The sequence below is a fragment of the Salmo salar genome, chromosome ssa09, assembly GCF_905237065.1.
Source record: "Salmo salar chromosome ssa09, Ssal_v3.1, whole genome shotgun sequence".
Lineage (NCBI taxonomy): Eukaryota > Metazoa > Chordata > Actinopteri > Salmoniformes > Salmonidae > Salmo > Salmo salar.
Genome location: NC_059450.1, coordinates 58,941,197 through 58,968,205, shown reverse-complemented (window position 1 = coordinate 58,968,205; position 27,009 = coordinate 58,941,197). Strand labels below are relative to the sequence as shown.

The 27,009-nt window shown below is 43.5% G+C and overlaps 1 pseudogene; it reads left to right on the top strand.

Moving 5' to 3' along the window:
* Positions 1 to 26,584, top strand: part of LOC106611537 (GPI ethanolamine phosphate transferase 2-like) — a 146,262-nt pseudogene extending 119,678 nt beyond the window's left edge.
* The last annotated feature ends 425 nt before the right edge of the window (positions 26,585 to 27,009 follow it).

The window sequence follows — 27,009 nt, the reverse complement described above, 5'->3', positions numbered from 1 at the left end:
TTGGGTTTGTCCGTTGGAGGGTGGCGTTGTCATGCTCTTTGACAGAACGGGCCCTGTCACACACGGGTCCTTTCACACACACACACCCAGGCGATAGAGAGGGGAGCTAGTGGCCTTCATCAGCCAGTGAATTAATTCCGCTCCCGCTGCAGTCGCCGAGAGCTCTTCCATCACATCTGTGTCACTCCTGAGCCCTCGTCAGGAAATGGAAAGGGGAATGAGACTGAGCCGATGAGAGTGGGGAGGAGGAGAGATGTGGTGGAGGGGAAGGGAGTTTTCACCCAGTGACTGCAACACTTACAAGGCCAGAGAGTTGACAGACAGCGAGATTTGAATAGCTAGCTACCTGGGAAGTGGAGGAGCATGCAGGAGACTGACACATTTTATTCATATCAGCTTCTGACTTCCTTCAAAAGTTAACATTGAGTGTATTGTGCAATCTTTGTGTATATATATATATATATATATATATATATATATATATGTTAATTTTACCCAAGGTCAGATACACTAGCTACATTAGCTAACTTCTGTACTTTGTCTAACTAAGTTCCTTTAGCGACGTTACTTAGCTACTTTATCTACTTAGTAAGTTAGCTAAGTAAGTTAAGGTTAGTTGTGAAAATGAAGCTTAATAAAACGTACGTCTGCTGTTTGTCTGTCTGTAGGGGAACTCCAACAGCATAGCCACTGTGGACATCTCGGTTGGCTTTGTGGGACTGGAGAGCTACGTAGAAGCCCCGGCTGTCTTCCTCACGGCCCTCAGCACATACGCCGGGCCCCTGCTCTGGGCTTCCCACCTCGTCTGCTACCTCAGCTCCGAAAACAGGTCAGTTAGTGTACACTCACGCCAGTGTATGTCATTAGTGATGATTCATTCAGAATTTAATTCATTCCAACTTACACTGATTCACAACAGCCCAGGAACCAGCTAACCGTGTGTTTATCTTGGCAATTTTGTGTTTATCTTACTGTAGCAGACCAATGATAAAGTAGAAGATTTGGCAAGATTTTTCAAATGAGTTATTATTCCAGTATAAAATGAAAAGCCTTGAAATTAATTATTTAGGATGCCCATATACTCACAACATTGATTCTGCCTAAAACAAGAGGCTGGCGAAACAGTCCAGTTATGGAATTTCAATTAATTCACGGAACTTGAATTGAGCACGACCATACCGTAATACATAAAGCCAAAAGGGGGAAGAAACCCAACATTTCAACAGAGACAAAGGACTCTGTATATTCCTCCCATCTAGCATGAAACTGCAGTGTGTAATTATTGGGACAGAATCATAACAGGATGATGAAGACGACCACGCCTTGGCCACGTGCCAATTTATTATGGAATTAAAACAGCAGTGCAGCAAGCTACCCCTGGATGTTATTTGTAAAAGATGCAAGAGATCATTTCGAACATTTTGTACATCGTTTTAATGCTTGCGCCTCTAAATTGATTTTCTCCTTAATTCATACAAAAGGTTAGTCACCTCGAGCACAATTCAAAGAGCATAACTTAAAAGAAAGAGATTATTAATAAATGAGCAAAGTGTATATACATTACACTATGCATCACAGATTGTGTGTTAAAGAGCGCTGTAAGCAAAGTTATGGAATGGAAAGAAGGGATGGGGGACGCAGATGAAATCAGAGAGCTGTTTGTGGGTGGATGTTTTTTTTTCTTTCTTTAAAGGGGCCTTTTATCATTAAGCTCCTGTAAGCCTCTTTGTTATTGGCATCTAATTCCAATTAGGCTGAGTGATAACTATCTTCATACTGCAATCAACGCAGTGCGTAAAGCCCAGTCCAACATGGGGGCCTCCTTCTCTCAACGCACGCCAGCCTTTCAATAATTGATGAAAATGATGGCTGCTGAGTTGATCCTCCCTTCAGGAGCCCTCCTCTTGGTGAGGGGAAAGACGATTTACGCACACACACATACAGTGCCTTCAGGAAGTATTCATACCCCTTGACTTATTCGCCATTTTGTTGTGGGACAGAATGGATTTATTTGATTTTCTTCTCACCCATCTACACACAATACCACATAATGACAAAGTGAAAACAGGTTTTTAGAAATCTTTGCAAATTTATTGAAAGTGAAATCGAGAAATATCTAATTTACATAAGTATTCACACCCCTGAGTAAATACTTTGTAGAATCAAATCTCGCCATCACGGTTGACAACTCCATTGTGTGCTAAGAGCCTTGGTGTGACCCTGGACAACACCCTGTCATTCTCCGCTAACATCAAGGCGGTGACCCGATCCTGTAGGTTCATGCTCTTCAACATTCGCAGAGTACGACCCTGCCTTACACAGGAAGCGGCGCAGGTCCTAATCCAGGCACTTGTCATCTCCCGTCTGGATTACTGCAACTCGCTGTTGGCAGGGCTCCCTGCCTGTGCCATTAAACCCCTACAACTCATCCAGAACGCCGCAGACCGTCTGGTGTTCAACCTTCCCAAGTTCTCTCACATCACCCCGCTCCTCCGCACACTCCACTGGCTTCCAGTTGAAGCTCGCATCTGCTACAAGACCATGGTGCTTGCCTACGGAGCTGTGAGGGGAACGGCACCTCCGTACCTTCAGGCTCTGATCAGTCCCTACACCCAAACAAGGGCACTGCGTTCATCCACCTCTGGCCTGCTGGCCCCCCTACCTCTGAGGAAGCACAGTTTCCGCTCAGCCCAGCATAAACTGTTCGCTGCTCTGGCACCCCAATGGTGGAACAAGCTCCCTCACGACGCCAGGACAGCGGAGTCAATCACCACCTTCCGGAGACACCTGAAACCCCACCTCTTTAAGGAATACCTGGGATAGGATAAAGTAATCCTTCTAACCCCCCCCCCCCCCCAAAAAAAAAGATATAGATCTACTATTGTAAAGTGGTTGTTCCACTGGATATCATAAGGTGAATGCACCAATTTGTAAGTCGCTCTGGATAATAGCGTCTGCTAAATGACGTAAATGTAAGTCAAATTTATTTATATAGCCCTTCTTACATCAGCTGATATCTCAAAGTGCTGAACAGAAACCCAGCCTAAAACCACAAACAGCAAGCAATGCAGGTGTAGAAGCACGGTGGCTAGGAAAAATTCCCTAGAAAGGCCAAAACCTAGGAAGAAACCTAGAGAGGAACCAGGCTATGAGGGGTGGCCAGTCCTCTTCTGGCTGTGCCGGGTGGAGATTATAACAGAACATGGCCAATATGTTCAAATGTTCATAAATGACCAGCATGGTCAAATAATAATAATCACAGTAGTTGTCGAGGGTGCAACAAGTCAGCACCTCAAGAGTAAATGTCAGTTGGCTTTTCATAGCCGATCATTGAAAGTATCTCTACCGCTCCTGCTGTCTCTAGAGAATTGAAAACAGCAGGTCTGGGACAGGTAGCACGTCCGGTAAACAGGTCAGGGTTCCATGGCCGCAGGCAGAACAGGTGAAACTGGAGCAGCAGCACGGCCAGGTGGACTGGGGACAGCAAGGAGTCATCATGCCAGGTAGTCCTGAGGCATGGTCCTAGGGCTCAGGTCCTCCGAGAGAGAGAAAGAAAGAAAGAGAGAAAGAAAGAAAGAATTAGAGAGAGCATACTTAAATTCACACAGGACACCGGATAAGACAGGAGAAACACACCAGATATAACCGACTGACCCTAGCCCCCCGACACATAAACTACTGCAGCATAAATACTGGAGGCTGAGACAGGAGGGGTCAGGAGACACTGTGGCCCCATCCGATGATACCCCCGGACAGGGCCAAACAGGCAGGATATAACCCCACCCACTTTGCAAAAGCACAGCCCCCACACCACTAGAGGGATATCTTCAACCACCAACTTACCATCCTGAGACAAGGCCGAGTATAGCCCACAAAGATCTCCGCCACGGCACAACCCAAGGGGGGGCGCCAACCCAGACAGGAAAACCACGTCAGTGACACAACCCACTCAAGCGATGCACCCTTCCTAGGGACGGCATGGAAGAACACCAGTAAGCCAGTGACTCAGCCCCAGTAATAGGGTTAGAGGCAGAGAATCCCAGTGGAGAGAGGGGAAGCACCTTTGGCAGCGATTACAGCTGTGGGTCTTTCTGAGTAAGTCTCTAAGAGCTTTCCACAACTGGATTGTGTAACATTTGCCCATTATTATTTTCAAAATTCTTCAAGCTCTGTCAAATTGGTTGTCAAATCATTGCTAGACAACCATTTTCAGGTCTTGCCATAGATTTTGAAGTAGATTTAAGTCAAAACTTTAACTTGACCTCTCAAACATTCACTGTCTTCTTGGTAAGCAACTCCAGTGTAGAGTTGACCTTGTGTTCTAGGTTATTGTCTAGGTTATTGTCCTGCTGAAAAGGGAATTCAGACTGTATCAGACTGAATTTTGTCTGTGCTTAGATCCATTCCATTTTTTTTTCTCCTGAAAAACTCCCCAGTCCTTTAACAATTACAAGCATACCCATAACATGATGCAGCCACCACTATGTTCAGCAAATTTTTACTCCTGAACTTATTTAGGCTTTCCATAACAAAGGGGATGAATACTGATTGACACAACACATTTCAGCTTTAAATGTTTTTTTAATTAGTATTAAAAAAAATTCAAACACAATTCCACTTTGACATTATGGGGTATTGTGTGTAGGCCAGTGATAAAGAAAAAGCTATATTTAATCCATTTTAAATTGAGGCTGTAGCACAACAAAATGTGTAAAAAGTCAAGTGGTGTGAATACTTTCTGAAGGCACTGTATGTCCTTGTCAAATCTGTGCAGACTGCACCCAATTGGAAAATAGATGGTGCAAACACATTGCCACGGTTGTGTTTCTGAGTGTCAAAAGGGGGCAATTCTCTAAAGATCAGTAAATTCAACTTCTTTAGCTCCAGAGATCTAGAGGTGGTATCCCTTAACGCACATCCTGTATCCCACACTCCTTTACAAGCAGTCATCCCTCTTTAATCCTGCTCCCTGGAGGATAGGGTCAGGATAGAGGTAGCGCACCAGATGAATACTAAAGCCAGCCCAAGAGGAGGACAGGAAGTAAAGTGAGAGGGAGAGAGTATGGGACAGGCTTGGAAGCGCATTACTAATGCCTGATCTCATTTCCAAAGAGGGGATGCCCTTCAATTACTACCTCTTCAGGTAGAAACCTTTGCCTAGGACATGACATTAACACTAGAACTGTCTTAGGCCAACAGCCACCGACGTCTGATTTTGTAAAAAATAAAATAAAATGCCCCAAAAAATTGCGATGCCCTCCTCCTTCCCTGACTTTTCCTAAATATTTATATTGCTCAGTCAGAATTTTTTAAATAAGACAAATGTGCCAAAGGGCATTGGTACCCATGCGTCTCTCTCCTCACTGAATGAATGTTGTCACTGGTTGAATCTACAATTAAACTTGATCAAATGAATTACACTGTAGTGTTTTTATTGTAAGGGAAACTAAAATAGGCTATAGGCTTACATTTTTCACTAGGACTTTGTGGAATTAAACAAAACATATCCTTGAGTCTATCTTAACTATTTTAGTTGTATTTTTAGATGGATATATTTCCACTAATAATTGCAATTCATCCTTTACAATTGTTGATGCACTATTTATCAAGCCTTGGTGCTTATGTTTGCGCATCTTGCAGGTTGATATGCATCTGATGCGTATGCTAAAGGGGATGCCCGGCAACGTTCTCTAGCGGATACTTATAGACTGAAAGGCCATTCATTTCTAGTGTTAACAGACACCTAATTTGCCAGATGCCAGGCAGGTGTCTCCTGCGGCATAGGAATGGGGATGTATAGAGATGAGAGATGTGACCACCACAGCAAAGAGAAGACAAATGTATTTCTACTGGTTATGTAGTTCTGTTATGTAATCATGCGTAGTTTTCTTCAAGACACCTGTGCATTCTGTTAAAACATGTAGATGTCAGGCATAAAATTAGGTGGAAAAATCTGAATCCCTTGATTAATTACATATCTGATAAATGTGGCCTGTTCTGCATGTCAGGAAGTGATGTCACTGAGTACTGCCCCTATATATGTGACCGACCGGCTCAAATCGGTCTTATGTAGCAACATTTGAAATTGTGTGTTTTACAATGGATAGAAGTAGAGACTCTGAGCTACAAAATGGTATATCATACACTGCATTTTTTTATTTTACCTTTATTTAACAAGGCAAGTCAGTTAAGAACAAATTCTTATTTACAATGACGGCCTAGGAACAGGGGATTCGGTTTAGCAACCTTTCGGTTACTGGCCCAACGCTCTAACCACTAGGCTACCTGCCGCATTTGAGGAACAATGGAGAAGTAATTCTGGTTTGAAAGTTGACAAACTTGTAAACTCACTTTTGAGAAAATGGCCTTTGAATATTTTGGTACCTACTGGAGAGCTCTCCTTTGTCTACACCCATTCAGCATTGTTCACACCCTTTTAAGCTAGCCCCGCCCATCTCTTTAAGGATTCACATGTGAGGTCGTGTAGTAAAGATTAAGACTAAAAGTGGTAGTAGTCTACAATAACAAAAAATTCCAGGTAAACAGAGTGTCCAGAAAAATATTTAATACATATTAGATGACGCTTACCCAGACACACTTGTCTGAATTGATGGGTCATGTGAAAGAAATGCTATAACCCTCAGCCACATCTTGCCAAGTGGATGGGTCTCTACAGAAGGTGTAAACGGTACTGCCAAATGGTTACTTATATAGTAGTAATATCAGAAATAGATAGTGTCAATATACAGTATGTACACAAACAATAGTGATAGATGAAGTAGTTGTATGCACACAATCAGAGGTAAAGTGGCTGAGCAGCAGGATAAATAAATAATATAGCAGCAGTGTATGGCGTGTGTGTTAGGAGAGAGTCATGTGAATAGAGGCACTGCAGATAGTACTGATGACTGATCCATCCGAACCATGCATGAACAAGGGAATCTACATTCGGAGAGCCTGTTTCTGTCCTGCCCTTGACTTTGGTGCAGGGCATGTGATGTTCATAGCCTCTTCGTCGCAAAACTCCCTGATCTTCTCAAAAATATAAATGTGTCTAGCTGTGTCCAGTCCAGGTGGTGCTTGTACAGGCAGACCATCTATGGGAGGAAGGATCAGCGTTGCGCAGCAGCTGAAACCTGGTCCCGACTGAGAATGCTCCTTGGCGACAACAACACCAGGCTCCGGAGCATCGAAGCTGTAAAACAGGAAATAACTAAAAGAATTAAGACATTTCAACCTTGCACAACATCAATTCATCTCCCAAGTTTAGATAAGAAGAACAACCTCATACAATGCCCTGAAAAGGATATTCACCTGAAGTGCTGGTACTGCTTGAACTGTGACAGCGGCCTGAAGTACGGAGTCAGGTGTTGTTGCCAGCCATAGCTTTCCACCAGCACCGTATCATCCTCCAGTCCAACCAGCTGTGGGATGTTGACCCCTGTCACAGTGCTGTCCTTCACAACACCAATAAATCTCAGACAAAGTGTTCACTCTGGTCTTTCTGAAGCGCTGCTTGATGAGGCTGAAGCACCAGTCGGGGGCAAACTTGGTGTGGCCTGTGATCAGGAAGTGAAGGTCCAGACTGTGGTGGAGCTTGTGCATGGTCCGCCAGGCACAATACCAGAGCACCAAATTGTTCTTGTTTTGGCCACTGCAGCTATCACAATTCAGGTCCACACGTGTTTCCACAACTCCGTAGTTGGTGAAGAAATGGTGCATGTAGTTGGTGACTGCGCTGCTGCCTTTGCTGGATGACATGCCTACATCAATCAATTAGTTGACTACTTGTGGTATTTCTTCACAGCAGACACCAAACAAGCCACACCTGCGAGGAGTTAAGAAGTAGATGGGACCTGGCTGCATAGGGTCAGAAGGATAGTGCACCTGCAAACAACAAAATAACATTAAGATAGGTTAATGAAAAGAAAATGTAATGTAAAACGTGATATCATTTTGTAATGCATCATTATCATGTAAGTTTCACTTACCTACAAATGTGCAGAGCAGCAGCACTGCATACAGAAACGTCATCTTGGAAACTGGAAGTTAAAATGATAACACACAGCCCGACTACACGTACCTCTGGAAAATACAGAAATAATGTGAGATCAATAAAAGTAGTGCCAGTCATGTTGGTCAGTTAAATAATGAAAACGTGTTGTTTATGCTTTACATACCAAGTGTTCAATTCCTTGTAGAGACGCCACACTGCTGCTTTTGTCACATGGGATGGCAGCAGCTTTCCACCAAAGTGTTTGTGTCCTGGCTGGCGTCCTTATAACACTATTGCATTATCCTCTGTGTAGCTGATCACGTTCACCACTCGTCCTCATGCTTCAATGTAAGCTGTGCTTGCCCTCGACCAGCTCTCTTTTTGATGGGAGACATTAGACCATTCTCCTTGAATGACTGGTGGAAGAGAGTCAGGTGTGTTCTACTGATGCTGAAAGACAAATTCCAGAAACAAATATTTTGCCGTTATTATACAATAGACAGACGTAATCACCGTCAGACACACCTGGCTAACTTGATGGGTCATGTACCGTAATTTCCGGACTATTGAGCGTACCTGAATATAAGCCGCACCCACTGAATTAAAAAAATATATATATTTTGATCATAAATAAGCCGCAGGTGCCTACCGGTACATTGAAACAAATGAACTTTACACAGCCTTTAACGAAACATGGCTTGTAACAAAAATAAATAGGCTTTAACGAAACACGGCTTGTAAAAAAAAAAACAACTAGACAAATTGAAATATTTTATTCATATTTACAGATGGCATACAAGTTTGTTATTAAGGCATGTGAAAGTTCACATGTTCGAGAAGGCATTTATGACCCCCAAAAACATTTTGATAAAAACATTTTTTTTAAAAGCTTACGTATAAACGCCTCTCCTGTGAAGTAGTGACCCGCGACATACGCCTAGTTTCTTGAAACGGGTCACATATAGGACCTTCCACCCCCCACCTGGGATATGGATGCCTGATGAAGACCTAAGGGTTGAAACATTGTTATAAATAAATATCACCTGGGAGCATGTGCAGCGTTTTCTTTTCTGTTTTCCATGAGTTTGCCTATAACTCCAGCGGAAAGTACCTGGATTTGCTGTTGTGGAAATTCTTACACAGGGACACTCAGTCAATCTTATATTAGTCATTGTTTATTGACAGCGCACTGGAGAGATTCCAACCAACTTAATGCACCTGTCACAAAATTCTTCGTTGTGTTGCAGGGAAGACCAAAATGCAGCGGAGTTGTGGATACTCATATTTTAATTAACAAAAAAAGAGTAAAGCATCCACTTGACAAAACAATAAATGATAACCACAACACTAAACAGTTTTGCAGGCTCACCAACGCAGTGCAAAAACAACTACCCACAAAACCAAGTGACAAACATACTCCTACATATATGACTCCCAATCAGGAACAACGATCCCCAGCTGTTCCTGATCAGGAGTCACAAGACCAACACAGAACAATCACACACACAAGACTGCCACGTCCTGACCCCAAAACTACTACAACAGCTCCATCTGCTGGTCAGGACGTGACAGCACCATAGTGAACGTCTGTCAGAAGCTCTGCTGTCTGCTCTACGGCTATACACAGAAGTTATATTTGCATGATTAATTCATCATTACCGTTTTGTTTCATTCATGTGACTGACCAATACTGGTTCGTAACATGTGGCAGACCAATACCTCACAAGGCTTCTTCTCTCTAAGCTGAGACATCTTTCATTTTCAAAACAAGGTCTGGGCGTACTGCCAAATTGCAGATACTGAAAAGTGAGGATTCGTTCAGTCACTTGCATGAACACAGAAATTGGTTATTAGAACAGCACATAAATAGAACACAGACATTTGTTATAAGAAAGCACATGTATAAATGTCCATCACATTCCATCCTCTTATCACTTGTGTGATAATAATCATTAAGCATTTAGATTTGAGCTTCTATATCAACATTTTCTATACTCCTATTAAATTAAGGGAAATCAACACAGAAAAAAAGACTTCATCATTTCAAGCCTTTCATTCTCGGTTGTACAATCCAATTAGTATGGTTATACTATAATCATAATAAAGTATCAAAAATACACACACACTAGGGATCTGTATATTCAGAGTTGAATAAATCTGTGTTAACCATTATTTCCATATCTGACCATAATTGGGTTTGGATTGACCCATGTTTTTCACTGGCCCTGGGACATCAACTTAGTCAAAACATAAAACCCTGTTGTTTAACATTTCTTGTTAAATGACAGCAACCTTCAATCATTACACATCGTCCGTATCTATAGGGGGAAATGGGAGCTCATCCAGAGTTGGCAGCTTATTAGTTTCACCATCCTCTGGAGGAACAGAAAACATGATAGCTGCTGAATTCTTATCAGCCAGTGAGGCACAGATCGCCTTATAAAATGTTAATAGCATTTCACAGGGATGAGAGAGAACACGTTATAACAGTTTCACACCAACCTTGATAAGAATGAGATTGGGGAAAGGTTAGCTCAAGCTACAATCATGTGGCTTTCCTCACTTTTTAGGGCACAGTTCTGTCTCTAGAAGCCTCGCCTTTCCAAATCATTATTATAACTATTGATGAATTATCCAACCCAAATTTAGAATGACAGTCCTTAGTGCTTCATGTTGGTTCTATCACTTTAATGTAAGACCCTCACACTGTCACTGGCAGAATATACATTTAAATTGAACTTATTTTTCTAGAATTAACTCATCATGGCCTCCATTTGTGGTAATGACAGGATGGTATCTCAATGCATTCTTAGTCTAAATTACTATACATTTCACAGTGTGCAGACCTCCACAATCAACCTGATACCCCAAATTAACAATTTTGGATAAGCTAAATAAATTACGGGCACGGTTGACCACCCCCCTCCTTCACGGCACTCATCCTTCTGGCGTTTGTTCATGTTCTTCTTCAGATAGTGTTTCAGTTTGTCCTCCTAATGGCACATGTTCAAAGTGGATAGCCCTTGATAATGTCTCTCACCTGAGCCGCCACTGTTCTTTACAGTCCATTATGTCTTGTCCATTTTCCTACCAGTAGACCAGCAGCATGAGACCTGGCTTCATCAATAAGTGCATCAATGATGTCGTCCCAAGAGTGACCATACAGTGAGGGGAAAAAGTATTTGATCCCCTGCTGATTTTGTACGTTTGCCCACTGACAAAGAAATGATCAGTCTATAATTTTAATGGTAGGTTTATTTGAACAGTGAGAGACAGAATAACAAAAACAATCCAGAACAACGCATGTCAAAAATTTTATAAATTGATTTGCATTTTAATGAGGGAAATAAGTATTTGACCCCACTGCAAAACATGACTTAGTACTTGGTGGCAAAACCCTTGTTGGCAATCACAGAGGTCAGACGTTTCTTGTAGTTGGCCACCAGGTTTGCACACATCTCAGGGGGGATTTTGTCCCAGTCCTCTTTGCAGATCTTCTCCAAGTCATTAAGGTTTTGAGGCTGACGTTTGGCAACTCGAACCTTCAGCTCCCTCCACAGATTTTCAATGGGATTAAGGTCTGGAGACTGGCTAGGCCACTCCAGGACCTTAATGTGCTTCTTCTTGAGCCACTCCTTTGTTGCCTTGGCCGTGTGTTTTGGGTCATTGTCATGCTGGAATACCCATCCACGACCCATTTTCAATGCCCTGGCTGAGGGAAGGTTCTCACCCAAGATTTGACAGTACATGGCCCGCCCATCGTCCCTTTGATGCGGTGAAGTTGTCCTGTCCCCTTAGCAGAAAAACACCCCCAAAGCATAATGTTTCCACCTCCATGTTTGACGGTGGGGATGGTGTTCTTGGGGTCATAGGCAGCATTCCTCCTCCTCCAAACACGGCGAGTTGAGTTGATGCCAAAGAGCTCCATTTTGGTCTCATCTGACCACAACACTTTCACCCAGTTGTCCTCTGAATCATACAGATGTTCATTGGCAAACTTCAGACGGGCATGTATATGTGCTTTCTTGAGCAGGGGGACCTTGCGGACGCTGCAGGATTTCAGTCCTTCACGGCGTAGTGTGTTACCAATTGTTTTCTTGGTGACTATGGTCCCAGCTGCCTTGAGCTCATTGACAAGATCCTCCCGTGTAGTTCTGGGCTGATTCCTCACCGTTCTCATGATCATTGCAACTCCACGAGGTGTGATCTTGCATGGAGCCCCAGGCCAAGGGAGTTGACAGTTCTTTTGTGTTTCTTCCATTTGCGAATAATCGCACCAACTGTTGTCACCTTCTCACCAAGCTGCTTGGCGATGGTCTTGTAGCCCATTCCAGCCTTGTGTAGGTCTACAATTTTGTCCCTGACATCCTTGGAGAGCTCTTTGGTCTTGGCCATGGTGGAGAGTGGAATCTGATTGATTGATTGCTTCTGTGGACAGGTGTCTTTTATACAGGTAACAAGCTGAGATTAGGAGCACTCCCTTTAACCTCTATGGGCTAGGTGGGACGCAAGCGTCCCACCCGTGGTGCACTCCATCAACAGCAGGTGCATTTCAAGAGCGGCAAATTTGAATCCAAATAAATGTCAAAATTCAAATTTTTCAAACATACAACTATTTTACACCCTTTGAAAGATAAACATCTCCTTAATCTAACCACGTTTTACGATTTCAAAAAGGTTTTACGGCGAAAGCATAAATTTAGAGTATGTTAGGACAGTACATTTACAAGCGTTGTGTGTAATGTTTTGTCAATTCAAAGACAGGGTCACCAAAACCATAAAACCAGCTAAAATGATGCACTAACCTTTTACAATCTCCATCAGATGACACTCCTAGGACATTATGTTAGACAATGCATGCATTTTTAGTTCTATCAAGTTCATATTTATATCCAAAAACAGCGTTTTACTATGGCATTGATGTTGAGGAAATCGTTTCCCTCCAATAACCGGCAGTCAAGTCAGCACCACAAATTAAATAATTAAAATTAGAAAACATTGGTAAAATATTATATTGTCATTTAAAGAATTATAGATTTACATCTCTTGAACGCAATCAACTTGCCAGATTTAAAAATAACCTTACTGGGAAATCACACTTTGCAATAATCTGAGCACTGCGCCCAGAAAAATAAGCGTTGCGATACAGACTAGCCGTCATGTTGGGGAGATCTAAAATCGAAAATACTATGTAAATAATCCATTACCTTTGATTCTCTTCATCAGATGTCACTTCCAGGTATCACAGGTCCATAACGAATGTAGTTTTGTTCAAAAAAGCTCATCATTTATGTCCAAAAATCTCCGTCTTGTTAGCACATGATCTAAGCCCGCCGGACTTCACTTCATGAACGAGGGGAAAAAATATATTTACGTTCGTTCAAACATGTCAAACGTTGTATAGCATAAATCATTAGGGCCTTTTTTAACCAGAACATGAATAATATTCAAGGTGGACGAATGCATTCTCTTTTATAACGTATTGGAACGAGGGTACCCAACATGAACTCGCTCGCCAGGTGTCTAATGGGCCATCATCGTTCCATGGCTCTTGTTCGGTCAGATCTCCCTCCAGAAGACTCAAAACACTTTGTAAAGGCTGGTGACATCTAGTGGAAGCAATAGGAAGTGCCAAAATATTCCTCAGCCCCTGTGTTTTTCAATGGCATAGGTTTAAAGGTAATACAACACATCAGGTATCCACTTCCTGTCAGAAAATGTCTCAGGGTTTTGCCTGCCAAATGAGTTCTGTTATACTCACAGACACCATTCAAACAGTTTTATAAACTTTAGGGTGTTTTCTATCCATATATAATAAGTATATGCATATTCTAGTTACTGGGTAGGATTAGTAACCAGATTAAATCGGGGACATTTTTTTATCCAGCCGTGCAAATACTGCCCCCTAGCCCTAACAGGTTAAGAGTGTGCTCCTAATCTCAGCTTGTTACCTGAATAAAAGACACCTGGGAGCCAGAAATCTTTCTGATTGAGAGGGGGTCAAATACTTATTTCCCCTCACTGTACATACATACCCCAACCAGAAGCCATGGAGTACCGGCAACATCCGCACAGAGCTAAAGGGTAGAGCTGCCGCTTTCAAGGAGCGGGACTTTAACCCGTACGCTTATAAGAAATCCGCTATGCCCTCCGACGAGCCATCAAACAGGCAAAGCGTCAATACAGGACTAAGATTGAGTCGTACTACACCGCCTCAGATTCTCGTCGGATGTGGCTATTACTGACTACAAAGGGAAGCACAGCCGCAAATTGCCCAGTGACACGAGCATACCAGACGAGCTAAATAACTTCTATGCTCGCTTCGAGGCAAGCAACACTGAAGCATGCATGAGAGCATCAGCTGTTCCGGACGACTGTGTGATCACGCTCTCTATAGCCGATGTGAGTAAGACCTTTAAACAGGTCAACATTCACAAGGCTGCGGGGCCAGACGGATTACCAGGACGTGTACTCTGAAAATGTGCTGACCAACTGGCAAGTGTCTTCACTGACATTTTCAACCTGTCCGTGACCGAGTCTGTAATACCAACATGTTTCAAGCAGATCAGCATAGTCCCTGTGCCCAAGAACACCAAGGTAACCATGTCTGTAGCCATGAAGTGCTTTGAAAGGCTGGTCATGGCTCACATCAACACCATTATCCCAGAAACCCTAGACCCACTCCAATGTGCATACCACCCCAAACAGATCCACAGATGATGCAATCTCTATTGCACTCCACACTGCCCTTTCCCACGTGGACAAAAAGAGCACATACAGTGGGGCAAAAAAGTATTTAGTCAGCCACCAATTGTGCAAGTTCTCCCACTTAAAAAGATGAGAGCGGCCTGTAATTTTCATCATAGGTACACGTCAACTATGACAGACAAAATGAGAAAAAAAATCCAGAAAATCACATTGTAGGGTTTTTAATGAATTTATTTGCAAATTATGGTAGAAAATAAGTATTTGGTCACCTACAAACAAGCAAGATTTCTGGCTCTCACAGACCTGTAACTTCTTCTTTGAGAGGCTCCTCTGTCCTTCACTCGTTACCTGTATTAATGGCACCTGTTTGAACTTGTTATCAGTATAAAAGACACCTGTCCACAACCTCAAACAGTCACACTCCAAACTCCACTATGGCCAAGACCAAAGAGCTGTCAAAGGACACCAGAAACAAAATTGTAGACCTGCACCAGGCTGGGAAGACTGAATCTGCAATAGGTAAGCAGCTTGGTTTGAAGAAATCAACTGTGGGAGCAATTATTAGGAAATGGAAGACATACAAGACCACTGGTAATCTCCCTTGATCTGGGGCTCCAAGCAAGATCTCACCCCGTGGGGTCAAAATGATCACAAGAACGGCGAGCAAAAATCCCAGAACCACACGGGGGGACCTAGTGAATGACCTGCAGAGAGCTGGGACCAAAGTAACAAAGCCTACCATCAGTAACACACTACGCCGCCAGGGACTCAAATCCTGCAGTGCCAGACGTGTCCCCCTGCTTAAGCCAGTACATGTCCAGGCCCATCTGAAGTTTGCTAGAGAGCATTTGGATGATCCAGAAGAGGATTGGGAGAATGTCATTTGGTCAGATGAAACCAAAATATAACTTTTTGGTAAAAACTCAACTCGTCGTGTTTGGAGGACAAAGAATGCTGAGTTGCATCCAAAGAACACCATACCTACTGTGAAGCATGGGGGTGGAAACATCATGCTTTGGGGCTGTTTTTCTGCAAAGGGACCAGGACGACTGATCCGTGTAAAGGAAAGAATGAATGGGGCCATGTATCGTGAGATTTTGAGTGAAAACCTCCTTCCATCAGCAAGGGCATTGAAGATGAAACGTGGCTGGGTCTTTCAGCATGACAATGATCCCAAACACACCGCCCGGGCAACGAAGGAGTGGCTTCGTAAGAAGCATTTCAAGGTCCTGGAGTGGCCTAGCCAGTCTCCAGATCTCAACCCCATAGAAAATCTTTGGAGGGAGTTGAAAGTCCGTGTTGCCCAGCGACAGCCCCAAAACATCACTGCTCTAGAGGAGATCTGCATGGAGGAATGGGCCAAAATACCATCAACAGTGTGTGAAAACCTTGTGAAGACTTACAGAAACGTTTGACCTGTGTCATTGCCAACAAAGGGTATATAACAAAGTATTGAGATAAACTTTTGTTATTGACCAAATACTTATTTTCCACCATAATTTGTAAATAAATTCATTAAAAATCCTACAATGTGATTTTCCGGAATTCTTTTTCTCATTTTGTCTGTCATAGTTGAAGTGTACCTATGATGAAAATTACAGGCCTCTCTCATCTTTTTAACCTGTTAGGGCTAGGGGGCAGTATTGACACGGCTGGATAAAAAACGTACCCGATTTAATCTGGTTACCACTCCTACCCAGTAACTAGAATATGCATATACTTATTACATATGGATATAAAACACCCTAAAGTTTCTAAAACTGTTTGAATGGTGTCTGTGAGTATAACAGAACTCAAATGGCAGGTCAAAACCTGAGAGATTCCTTTACAGGAAGTGGCCTGTCTGACCATTTCTGGAACTTCTTTGCCATCTCTATCTTTTACTAAGGATCTCTGCTCTAACGTGACACTTCCTACGTCGTCCATAGGCGCTCAGAGCCCGGGAAAAACCTGAATGTCGTCATCCCAGCCCCAGGCTGAAACACATTATCGCCTTTCTCAAGTGGCCAATCAAGGGACTCTGGGCTTAGGCGCATGACCTGACCGCCCCCGTCTTTGTGATTTTTTCCTCTGTTTGCCGAAAAGGAGATTCCCGGTCGGAATATTATCGCTTTTCTACGAGAAAATGGCATAAAAATTGATTTTAAACAGCGGTTGACATGCTTCGAAGTACGGTAATGGAATATTTAGAATTTTTTTGTCACGAATTGCGCCATGCGCGGGACCCTTCTTTACCATTTCGGATAGTGTCTGGAACGCACGAACAAAACGCCGCTATTCGGATATAACGATGGATTATTTTGGACCAAACCAACATTTGTTATTGAAGTAGCAGTCCTGGGAGTGCATTCTGACGAAGACAACAAAAGGTAATCAAACTTTTATAATAGTAAATATGATTATGGTGAGTGCTAAACTTGCCGTGTGTCTAAATAGCTAGCCCGTGATGCCTGGGCTATGTACTTAGAATATTGCAAAATGTGCTTTCACCAAAAAGCTATTTTAAAATCGGACATATCGAGTGCATAGAGGAGGTCTGTATCTATAATTCTTAAAATAATTGTTATGCTTTTTGTGAACGTTTATCGTGAGTAATTTAGTAAAATTTTTGCGAATTCCCCGGAAGTTTGCGGGGGGTATGCTAGTTCTGAACGTCACATGCTAATGTAAAAAGCTGGTTTTTGATATAAATATGAACTTGATTGAACAAAACATGCATGTATTGTATAACATAATGTCCTAGGGTTGTCATCTGATGAAGATCATCAAAGGTTAGTGTTGCATTTAGCTGTCTTCTGGGTTTTTGTGACATTATATGCTAGCTTGAAAAATGGGTGTCTGATTATTTCTGGATTGGTACTCTGCTGACATAATCTAATGTTTTGCTTTCGTTGTAAAGCCTTTTTGAAATCGGACAGTGTGGTTAGATTAACGAGAGTCTTGTCTTTAAATAGCTGTAAAATAGTCATATGTTTGAGAAATTGAAGTAATAGGATTTTTAAGGTTTTGAAAATCGCGCCACAGGCTTCAAGTGGCTGTTACGTAGGTGGGACGAATTCGTCCCGCCTAGCCCATAGAGGTTAAGTGGGAGAACTTGCACAATTGGTGGCTGACTAAATACTTTTTTGCCCCACTGTATGTGAGAATGTTATTCATTGACTACAGCTCAGCGTTTAACACCATAGTGCCCTCAAAGCTAATCACTAAGCTAAGGACCCTGGGACTAAACACCTCCCTCTGCAACTGGATCCTGGACTTCCTGACAGGCCGCCCCCAGGTGGTAAGGGTAGATAATAAGACATCTGCCCCACTGATCCTCAACATGGGGGCCCCTCAGGGGGGCCCCTCAGTCCCCTCCTGTACTCCCTGTTCACCCATGACTGCATGGCCAAGCACGACTCCAACACCACAATTAAGTTTGCCGATGATCACAGACAACAATGAGACAGCCTATAAGGCGGTCAGAGACCTGGCAATGTGGTGCCAGGATAACAACCTCTCCCTCAACGTGATCATGACAAATGAAATGATTGTAGACTACAGGAAAAGGAGGACCGAGCACGCCCCCATTCTCAACGATGGGGCTGTAGTGGAGCAGATTGAGAGCTTCAAGTTCCTTGTTGTCCACATCACCAACTATCATGGTCTAAACACACCAAGGCAGTCGTGAAGAGGGCATGACAATGCCTTTCCCCCTCAGGAGACTGAAAAGATTTGGCATGGGTCCTCAGATCCTCAAAAAGTTCTACAGCTGCACCATCGAGAGCATCCTGACTGTTTGCATCACCGCCTGGTATGGCAACTGCTCGGCCTCTGACGGCAAGGCACTGCAGATGGTAGTGTGTACGGTCCAGTACGTCACTGGGGCCAAGCTTCCTGCCATCCAGGACCTCTATACCAGGCATTGTCAGAGGAAGGCCCTAAACATTGCCAAAGACTCCAGCCACCCTAGTCAGACTGTTCGCTCTGCTACCGCATGGCAAGCGGTACCGGAGTGCCAGATCTAGGTCCAAAAGTCTTCTTAACAGCTTCTACCCCCAAGCCGTAAGACTCCTGAACAGCCAATCAAATGGCTACCTGGACTATTTGCATTGTCTCCCCCCACCCCCATATTTCCGCTACTGCTGCACCCTATATATTAACCATGCATAGTCACTTTACCTCTACCTCAATTACCTCGATTGACCTGTGCCCCCACACATTGACTCTTTACCGGTACCCCCTACTGTTATTTTATTGTTGCTCCTTTATTTTAGATTTTTTAACTTCAGTTTATTTTAGTAAATACTTATTTTTCTTAACTGCATTGTTGGTTAAGGGCTTGTAAGTAAGCATTTCACTTTAAGGTCTACACCTGTTGTATTCGGCACATGTGACAAATAAAATTTGATTTGATGGGTTTGGAAGGGATCCCTCTCCATGCTCACTGCACGTGGACTCATGTCGCACTCCAGTGAGAAAAGGCATGAGTGAAAAGGCAGTTGATAGCTTCAACTGATTGCTGTGTTCAGGTTGCTGGCTCGGCCTCAGGTCTCACGGTAAAAGTGGTGAAGGACCATAGTAAACGCTTCATTTGGGAGGTCCCTTCACAGCTAGATCCGGGTACTTTTAACTGCTCTCTTAAGGCACCTGCCTAAGGAAGCCTTTCAAAGGGAGCGGATATTCCATCAGTCCTGGAAGAAAGAAAATAAATATAATCAAGTTCACAGAATTATACTTCAGACACATCAGATGATACTGTGTCCCGTAAAGCTGAATTGGGCACCTTCTAAAGTAAACAACTCTCTTCTAATCTTAATCTTTTTGACCTGTTGCATTGATATACAATTCTGTACACTGTCCCTAATTTCCCCACTGTGTCAGTGTGTATTGGTGGGTATACATTGTTCCACAGGAAACTTATCTTAAATCACAAACAACAGATGACTTAAACACGAGAGCAGTGGACCAGGCGGCCTCTATTTAAGAGTGAGCGGCCTCTATTTAAATTGCAATGCTCAATCCCTGTCTTGCTTCTTCAAATTACTAAAATATTGCATTATTGGATTGCTATTTGAAAGCCAATTACCATTCACTTTGTTACTTTCACTAGTCTCCATAATCTGTTTCCTTCAACTAGAACTCCCTATTTCCCAATAGGAAGACCTTCTCAATCTACTACTTATACACACGGGTCACTCTCAAACAACATTCTGCTTTTTCCCCTATTGCAAGGTTTTAAACAAAACACGATAACTTTCTCCATATTGGAAGGCATTGTTTTCATTTTAGTATACAGTACCAGTCAAAAGTTTGGACACACCTACTCATTCAAGGGTTTTTCTTTATTTTTGCTATTTTCATACTTGTAGAATAATAGTGAACGCATCAAACTATGAAATAACACATATGGAATCATGTAGTAACCAAAAAAGTGTTAAACAAATTAAAATATATGTTATATTTGACATTCTTCAAAGTAGCCACCTTTGACTTGATGACAGCTTTGCACACTCTTGACATTCTCTCAACCAGCCTCACCTAGAATACTTTTCCAACAGTCTTGAAGGAGTTTCCACAAATGCTGAGCACTTGTTGGCTGCTTTTCCTTCACTCTGTGGTCCAACTCATCGCAAACCATCTCAATTGGGTTGAGGTCAGGTGATTGTGGAGGCCAGGTCATCTGATGCAGCACTCCATCACTCTCCTTCTTGGTCAAATAGCCCTTACACAGCCTGGAGGTGTGTTTTAGGTCACTGTCCTGTTGAAAAACGAATTATAGTCCGACTAAGCGCAAACCAGATGGGATGGCGTATCGCTGCAGAATGCTGTGGTAGCCATGCTAGCTAAGTGTGCCGTGAATTCAAAATAAATCACTGACAGTGTCACCATCAAAGCACCCCCACACCATCACACCTCCTCCACCATGCTTCACGGTGGGAACCACACATGCAGAGATCATCTGTTCACCTACTCTGCGTCTCACAAAGACACGGCAGTTAGAACCAAAAATCTCAAATTTGGACTCATCAGACCACAGGACAGATTTTCACCGGTCTAATGTCCATTGCTTGTGTTTCTTGGCCTAAGGAAGTTTCTTATTTTTATTGGTGTCCTTCAGTAGTGGTTTCTTTGCAGCAATTCGACCATGAAGGCCAGATTCACACAGTCTCTTCTGAACAGTTGATGTTGAGATGTGTCTGTTAGTTGAACTCTGTGAAACATTTATTTGGGCTGCAATTTCTGAGACTTGTAACTCCAATATACTTATTCTCTGTAGCAGAGGTAACTCTGGGTCTTCCTTTCCTGTGGTGGTACTCATGAGAGCCAGTTTCATCATAGTGCTTGATGGTTTGAGGCTACTTTGAAGAATCTCAAATATAATATATTTTTATTTGTTTAACACTTTTTTGGTTACTACAAGATTACATATGTGATATTTCATAGTTTTGATGTCTTCACTATTATTCTACAATGTAGAAAATGGTACAAATAAAGAAATAATCCTTGCAGGAGTAGGTGTCTAAACTTTTGACTGGTACTGTCTCTGTTTTTACACCAGAGGCATATGACAAGTTGCTGTATTATGCGTGTAGTGTACTCTTCAGAGACAAGAGTTTCTTCATAGGAAATAAACTCTGAGATTAAATATACGCTCCAGGCACACAAGCCTCCAGGCATGTGTTGAGTGCTGCTCATGCTGCCTATGTAGCAGGTAGCATTGACTGCACTGGGAATGTGTGTCTTCAGCTGTGTCTTCTGTCCGCCAAGACTTGTTGGCTGCTTTTCCTTTACTCTGCGGTCTGACTCATCGCAAACCATCTCAATTTGGTTGAGGTCGGGGATTGTGGAGGCCAGGTCATCTGATGCAGCACTCCATCACTCTCCTTCTTGGTAAAATAGCCCTTACACATTGTTGCGGTGCTCACTGACCCATGTCTTGAGGCTTCTATGGGTTTTCCCTATGTAAGACAGACCACAAGAACATTTCAACATGTAAATATCATTGGAGGACATGCAGGTAATCAGGCCCTTGATCTTAAATATTTGTCCTGTGCGGGGGTGGGTAAATGAGTTGCGTTTGTACATGAAGCTGCATTGAGGACATTGGCCACATTTGTAATTACCCTCCGGAACCTTGTCCAATAAAGTTTCCCTTTTCTCTGGTGGGAAATCAGATTTAACCACAATGTCTCTCACGTTTGGGGGTCCTTTAACTTCTTATGGATGGTGGCAGTATTGAGTCGCTTGGATGACTGACGTGCCCAGAGTAAACTGCCTCCTACTCACTCCCAGAAACTAAGATATGCATATTATTAGTAGATTTGGATAGAAAACACTCTGAAGTTTCTAAAACTGTTTGAATGATGTCTGTGAGTATAACAGAACTCATATGGCAGGCAAAAACCTGAGAAAAATCCAACCAGGAAGTGATTTGTAGTTCTTCTATCTATCCCTGTTCAAACTACAGTGTCTGTGGGGTCATTTTGCACTTCCTAAGGCTTCCATTGGCTATCAACAGCCTTTAGAAACTTGTTTCATGCGTCTCCTGTTACTGGGCAGAGAATAGGAGCTCAGTCTATCAGTGGACTGCCTGGGACCAGTGAGTTGTTTAGTGCGCAGGCACGTTTGGCGCGCTGCTCATTCTTTTTGTTCTGTAATGAATACGCTATTGTCCGGTTGGAAAATTATCAACGTTTTATGTTAAAAAGACCCTAAGGATTGATTGTAAACATCGTTTGACATGTTTCTACAAACGGTAATGGAACTATTTGACTTTTTGTCTCTTATTTTACGCTCACGCGTTATGCCTTTGGATCCTTCAATCCTTCACCCCATGGTCAGTAAGGGACAAGGCACTCATAATGTCCATAATGTCCATCCCACTGAGGCAGGCTAGGCATACTTGATAGGGACAGGGAGAGAGTGCTGAGAGTCCCACAGGTCCTGGATGGTTATCCAGGTCCAGAGCCCGAGGCCGGTCTACATCTGGTCCAGGAGGTGGATCCAGGGCTGGCACTGAATCTGGTACTGAGGCGTCAGCAGGCAGGAATGGATGGCAGACATATGACTGGAGCTGAGTCGGCCGACAGGTCCAGGACAGGGTCAGACATTGGACCCAGGGCTGGTGCTCGGTCTGGTCATGGGCCCAGGTTGGTGCTGGACTGGTTCTGCGGGACGGCATTGAACATCAGGACCAGAACTGGGGTCTGGTCTGATGCTGGCAGGTACAGGAAAGATAGTGAAGGATTGGACGCCAACTGGGACTCTGACTGTGGAGTCGGCTTGGGTGTTAGATCCAGGCCAACCTGGTCTGCAAGAGCAGAGGGTAGTGTAGCGACCAGCACTGGAGTTGAGTCTGGTCATGTCTAGCCCAGGAGAGACACTAGCAGGAGTGTCTGAGGTGGTGGCTTGGGCACCAGTGGCTGCAAATCTGGTCCTGCAGGTTGATAAGGTTGGATCACTGGCGGCTGCTGGTCGGGCTGCAGCTCTGGCATCGTCTTTGCTTCTTTGAACTCTGCTGGTCATAGGGCAGGGTGCAGCACTGGCAACGGCTCAACTGGCTCAGGTGCTGCTTTTGTTGGCCCCGGCTGGGGTGCGGAGTGGAGTTCAGCCAGCTGCTGGAAGACTTGGGCCTCGGTAGCCATCGTGGGGCAGGCTCAAGCACTGACAGTCACAGGTCTGGCTCCACCTCTGTCATCGGTTTTGGCATCTGAAGCGCATTGGATAGGACTGGTTGAGGCTCTGGTAACTTCTTGGCTGGCTCAAGGACTGGCTATGGGAGCTGGGTTGCTTCCGGCGCCGACCTGGGTGTGAATGGATATCCATCGTGGCATCAGTCTGGGTGGCAGGCCTGGCTCTAACTCTAGCAGCTGCTGGCCGGACTGGCATGTTGGGACCGCATGGTTTGCTGGAGTGCAGCGTGCTACGTATTTGTCTGGACATACTGGAGTCCTGGTGAATGTGTGTGCCTGACGTGCCAAGGAGCTGGTGAGAGCACTGGCTGAAGAACCTCCTGGGGCTCTTGTGACCACTGGACATGCTGGAGTCCAGGTGGCAGCTGAACTGGCTGGCGGGCCGGTTGCCACTTGACATGTGTGAGTGGTGACCGGACCAGTGGCCGTGGCACCCAAGCCATTCGAGGCTGCTGCAATACCTGGTACACAGGACACAGTTGGTCGATCCTGTGGTACTCGAGGACAAGAGGTGCAGTCCCTGATGGTGACAATGTTGCAGTAGGGGGACAGTATCCGCATGGGGGGCTTCTCTATGGCCTCGATCTGCTGGACTCCCCAGTCCTTCTATTCACGCCGGCATGTGCGCCTGGTCTGGGGCATGGCATACAGCATGAACTGCATCCTGTCAGTAGTGGTCTAATCCAGGACAATTGCATCTATCCAGACAATGAAAAAGAGTGCCACCATGTGGTGGTGTCTGATAGAGGTGCCGGTTTAGATATACAGTAGGTGCAACTGTCCCGGTGTCCCAGTAAGAGGACGGAAAGGAACAGTAGGAGACAGGGATGCAATTCACACTTTATTACCACACTCAAGACAGGCACACACCCACATCAAACAGGAAGTGGACTAGGTAGAAGTGTTGTAGTGATAGTGTTCAGGAGAGGGACTGTAAGGGTTTTCTACAACTACCACCCACTGCCTCAGTGCAGTACTTTAGCGTGCCTTTATTTGTTTGGGAGGGATGACTTCCCAGGCTTGAACTTCCTCCCCCAGAGCTTTGCGATTACATGGCTGCAGTATCCCAGTCTGAATATGGAATGAGCTGTGGCTCTATTCAGACGTAGGAGCTTTTAGATGCTGTGTGTGAATGTGTGTGTGTGTTTGTGCGTGTGTATGCGCGCACACGTGTTTGTGGGTGCAGGTTTGTGCACATGTGTGCTTTTGTGAAAGAGAACGAATGTTGAAAAAAAGAGTGTGAAGAGACAGTGTGTGCAAGCAGCTTGTACACACTTCTCTGTATTTCCGATTGTTTTGAATGAGAAATTCTCCTACCATATCTGCCTTTCATTTGAATTGAAAGGCTGTCGTGGAAGGTCATATCCTATATGTCCTACATGCGCTGGCATCCATCCAGCCCTATCTGAATAGACAATTAGATCACATTCTTTTCAGAGGTACCAAGGCCATCTTCATGTTAGAGTCGATGGTAGGCTAAAGCAACCATAAGCATTGAGAAGGCCGAGATACAAGTCCTCAGGAAGAAATGCTGATGAAAGCATGTGCCTCAAGGCTAAGATAATTGCAATAGGCTCTGTCTATGAGTCCAGGAGTTCAATAGCGTTTGTTTTCTATCAAGTACTTTAGATGTGGAGGTTGAATGTACACATGGTGTTAAAACGTGACCTATGAGATGCGAACCTCCAATCCTGTGATGTCCCATGCAGTATTTATTTATTTTTGTCAGGTGCACATTTGTGGTTTTTTTGACTGCTCATGGCATCTGTTTTTCCATTGTTCTGACAACCAAATGAGATTCAAATCAATTTCTCTCCCTTCTCTCCCATTGTATCTCTTCACCCTCTCCCATATCCCCCTCTACCTCTCCTTCTCTCTCCAGGAGCTCAGTGGCGGTCGGCCATGGCTGCTACTGCTTGGCCCTGCTGCGCTCCGTGCCGGCGGCAGCCTACGTGGTGCTGGTCACGGCTCTGCGCTACCACCTCTTTATCTGGAGCGTCTTCTCGCCCAAGCTGCTCTATGAGTCCATGCACACACTGCTCACCGCCGCAATTTTCCTCTTCTTCATCACCATGGAGCAGAGCCACAGCCCCAGCAGGCCCTAGGGACCCCACGTCTCCGAGGACTCTCAGCTTCCAGGAAGAGGGGTTAAGGAGAAGGGCCAAAGTGCAAATACTGTGATAATGGGTGGTCCTGATACTGTCCTCGTTGACTTCTGGATGCCCTACTACACCCCGGAGGAGTAGGTATGAATGTACTGTCCCCTGCGCTGGAGTTCTAGGACAGCAGCATTCACCTTTTGGAAAGCAAAATATTTTCTCTATGGTCTAAAACAAAACTTATTTAGTAAGATTATTATTTTGATGTGTTGGTTGGTTCTACTGAAGTCTGTTGTGGTGTTTATTGAGCAGAGGTGAACATGAAAGGTAAATTAATTAATTATTTAATTTGAATGTGTCAAAAGCGCAATCGTGAAGGTATACTGTAAGTCCCTTGAAATTGGATTTGTATTCATTTTTTAAAAATGTTTATGTGTTATTGTCTGTTTTGTTTCCGTAGACTAGTAAGTACTTCTATTGACCACCGTTTCTCTGTAGTGCTTTATGCCAGTTGCATTATACTGTATTTCCTCCATGCACTTTAATCAATACAGTGACCACATTATCAGCACAGGGACTTTGTCGATATGCTTTCCAACCGGTCTGTATTTTCCATCTGTTCAATTAACTAACTGAGTTGAATGGATTCCCTTTGTAGTTGGTATAGATCTGCTCCAAGCTAATAACAAGCCATACTTTCCTCCAAATTTACTTTTAGGCATATATGTATATATCATTTTTTTTACTCTCGGGGAATATATTGAAATTCAGTCAACGCTTTGTTAATACAGTGGATTATTACTAATATTCAGATGAGAATTGATTCTGAGTGAATGCCGTTAATCAAAAGAGAATTTAGATTTAGACGCTGTGTGGGGATAAAGGTTCATTGTTGTTGGGTAAAGTGATATACATTTTCCATCTAAAAGTGGTTATCTTTTGATAAATAGATGTAGTGTCTGAGGCAATATTTCACTTATATTTCTGTATTGCTCGTTTGATTTCTAATGTTAAAAAAGGTTTATGTACGCCAATCGACAATTTGATTTCTTACCTACTTCTGCCAGACTTGTGAAATCTAATCATTGGCAATTGGGAGGCCTTGCCCTGGCACACTAATGAAATTACATAACAAAATAAACTTACAAATTGCTTAATGTAAATACAATTAAAGTGTTTTTTTTTTTACATTTATGAAGATATCCCCTAGGAAAATCTTGTGAATACTGAATGTATAAAGCGGTTAGTTCCAGTCACACAATCTGTTTGGATATCTTGCGAAGAACTTGAACGGAGATCCATATTCTGATAAAGGGCTCTCAATGTCCAATAATAACATTACTGTAGCTGTTTGCAAGTCTGGTAAATAAGCATATGAGATTGCAGCAAATCACACAACTTTATATACACTGCTCAAAAAAATAAAGGGAACACTTAAACAACACAATGTAACTCCAAGTCAATCACACTTCTGTGAAATCAAACTGTCCACTTAGGAAGCAACACTGATTGACAATAAATTTCACATGCT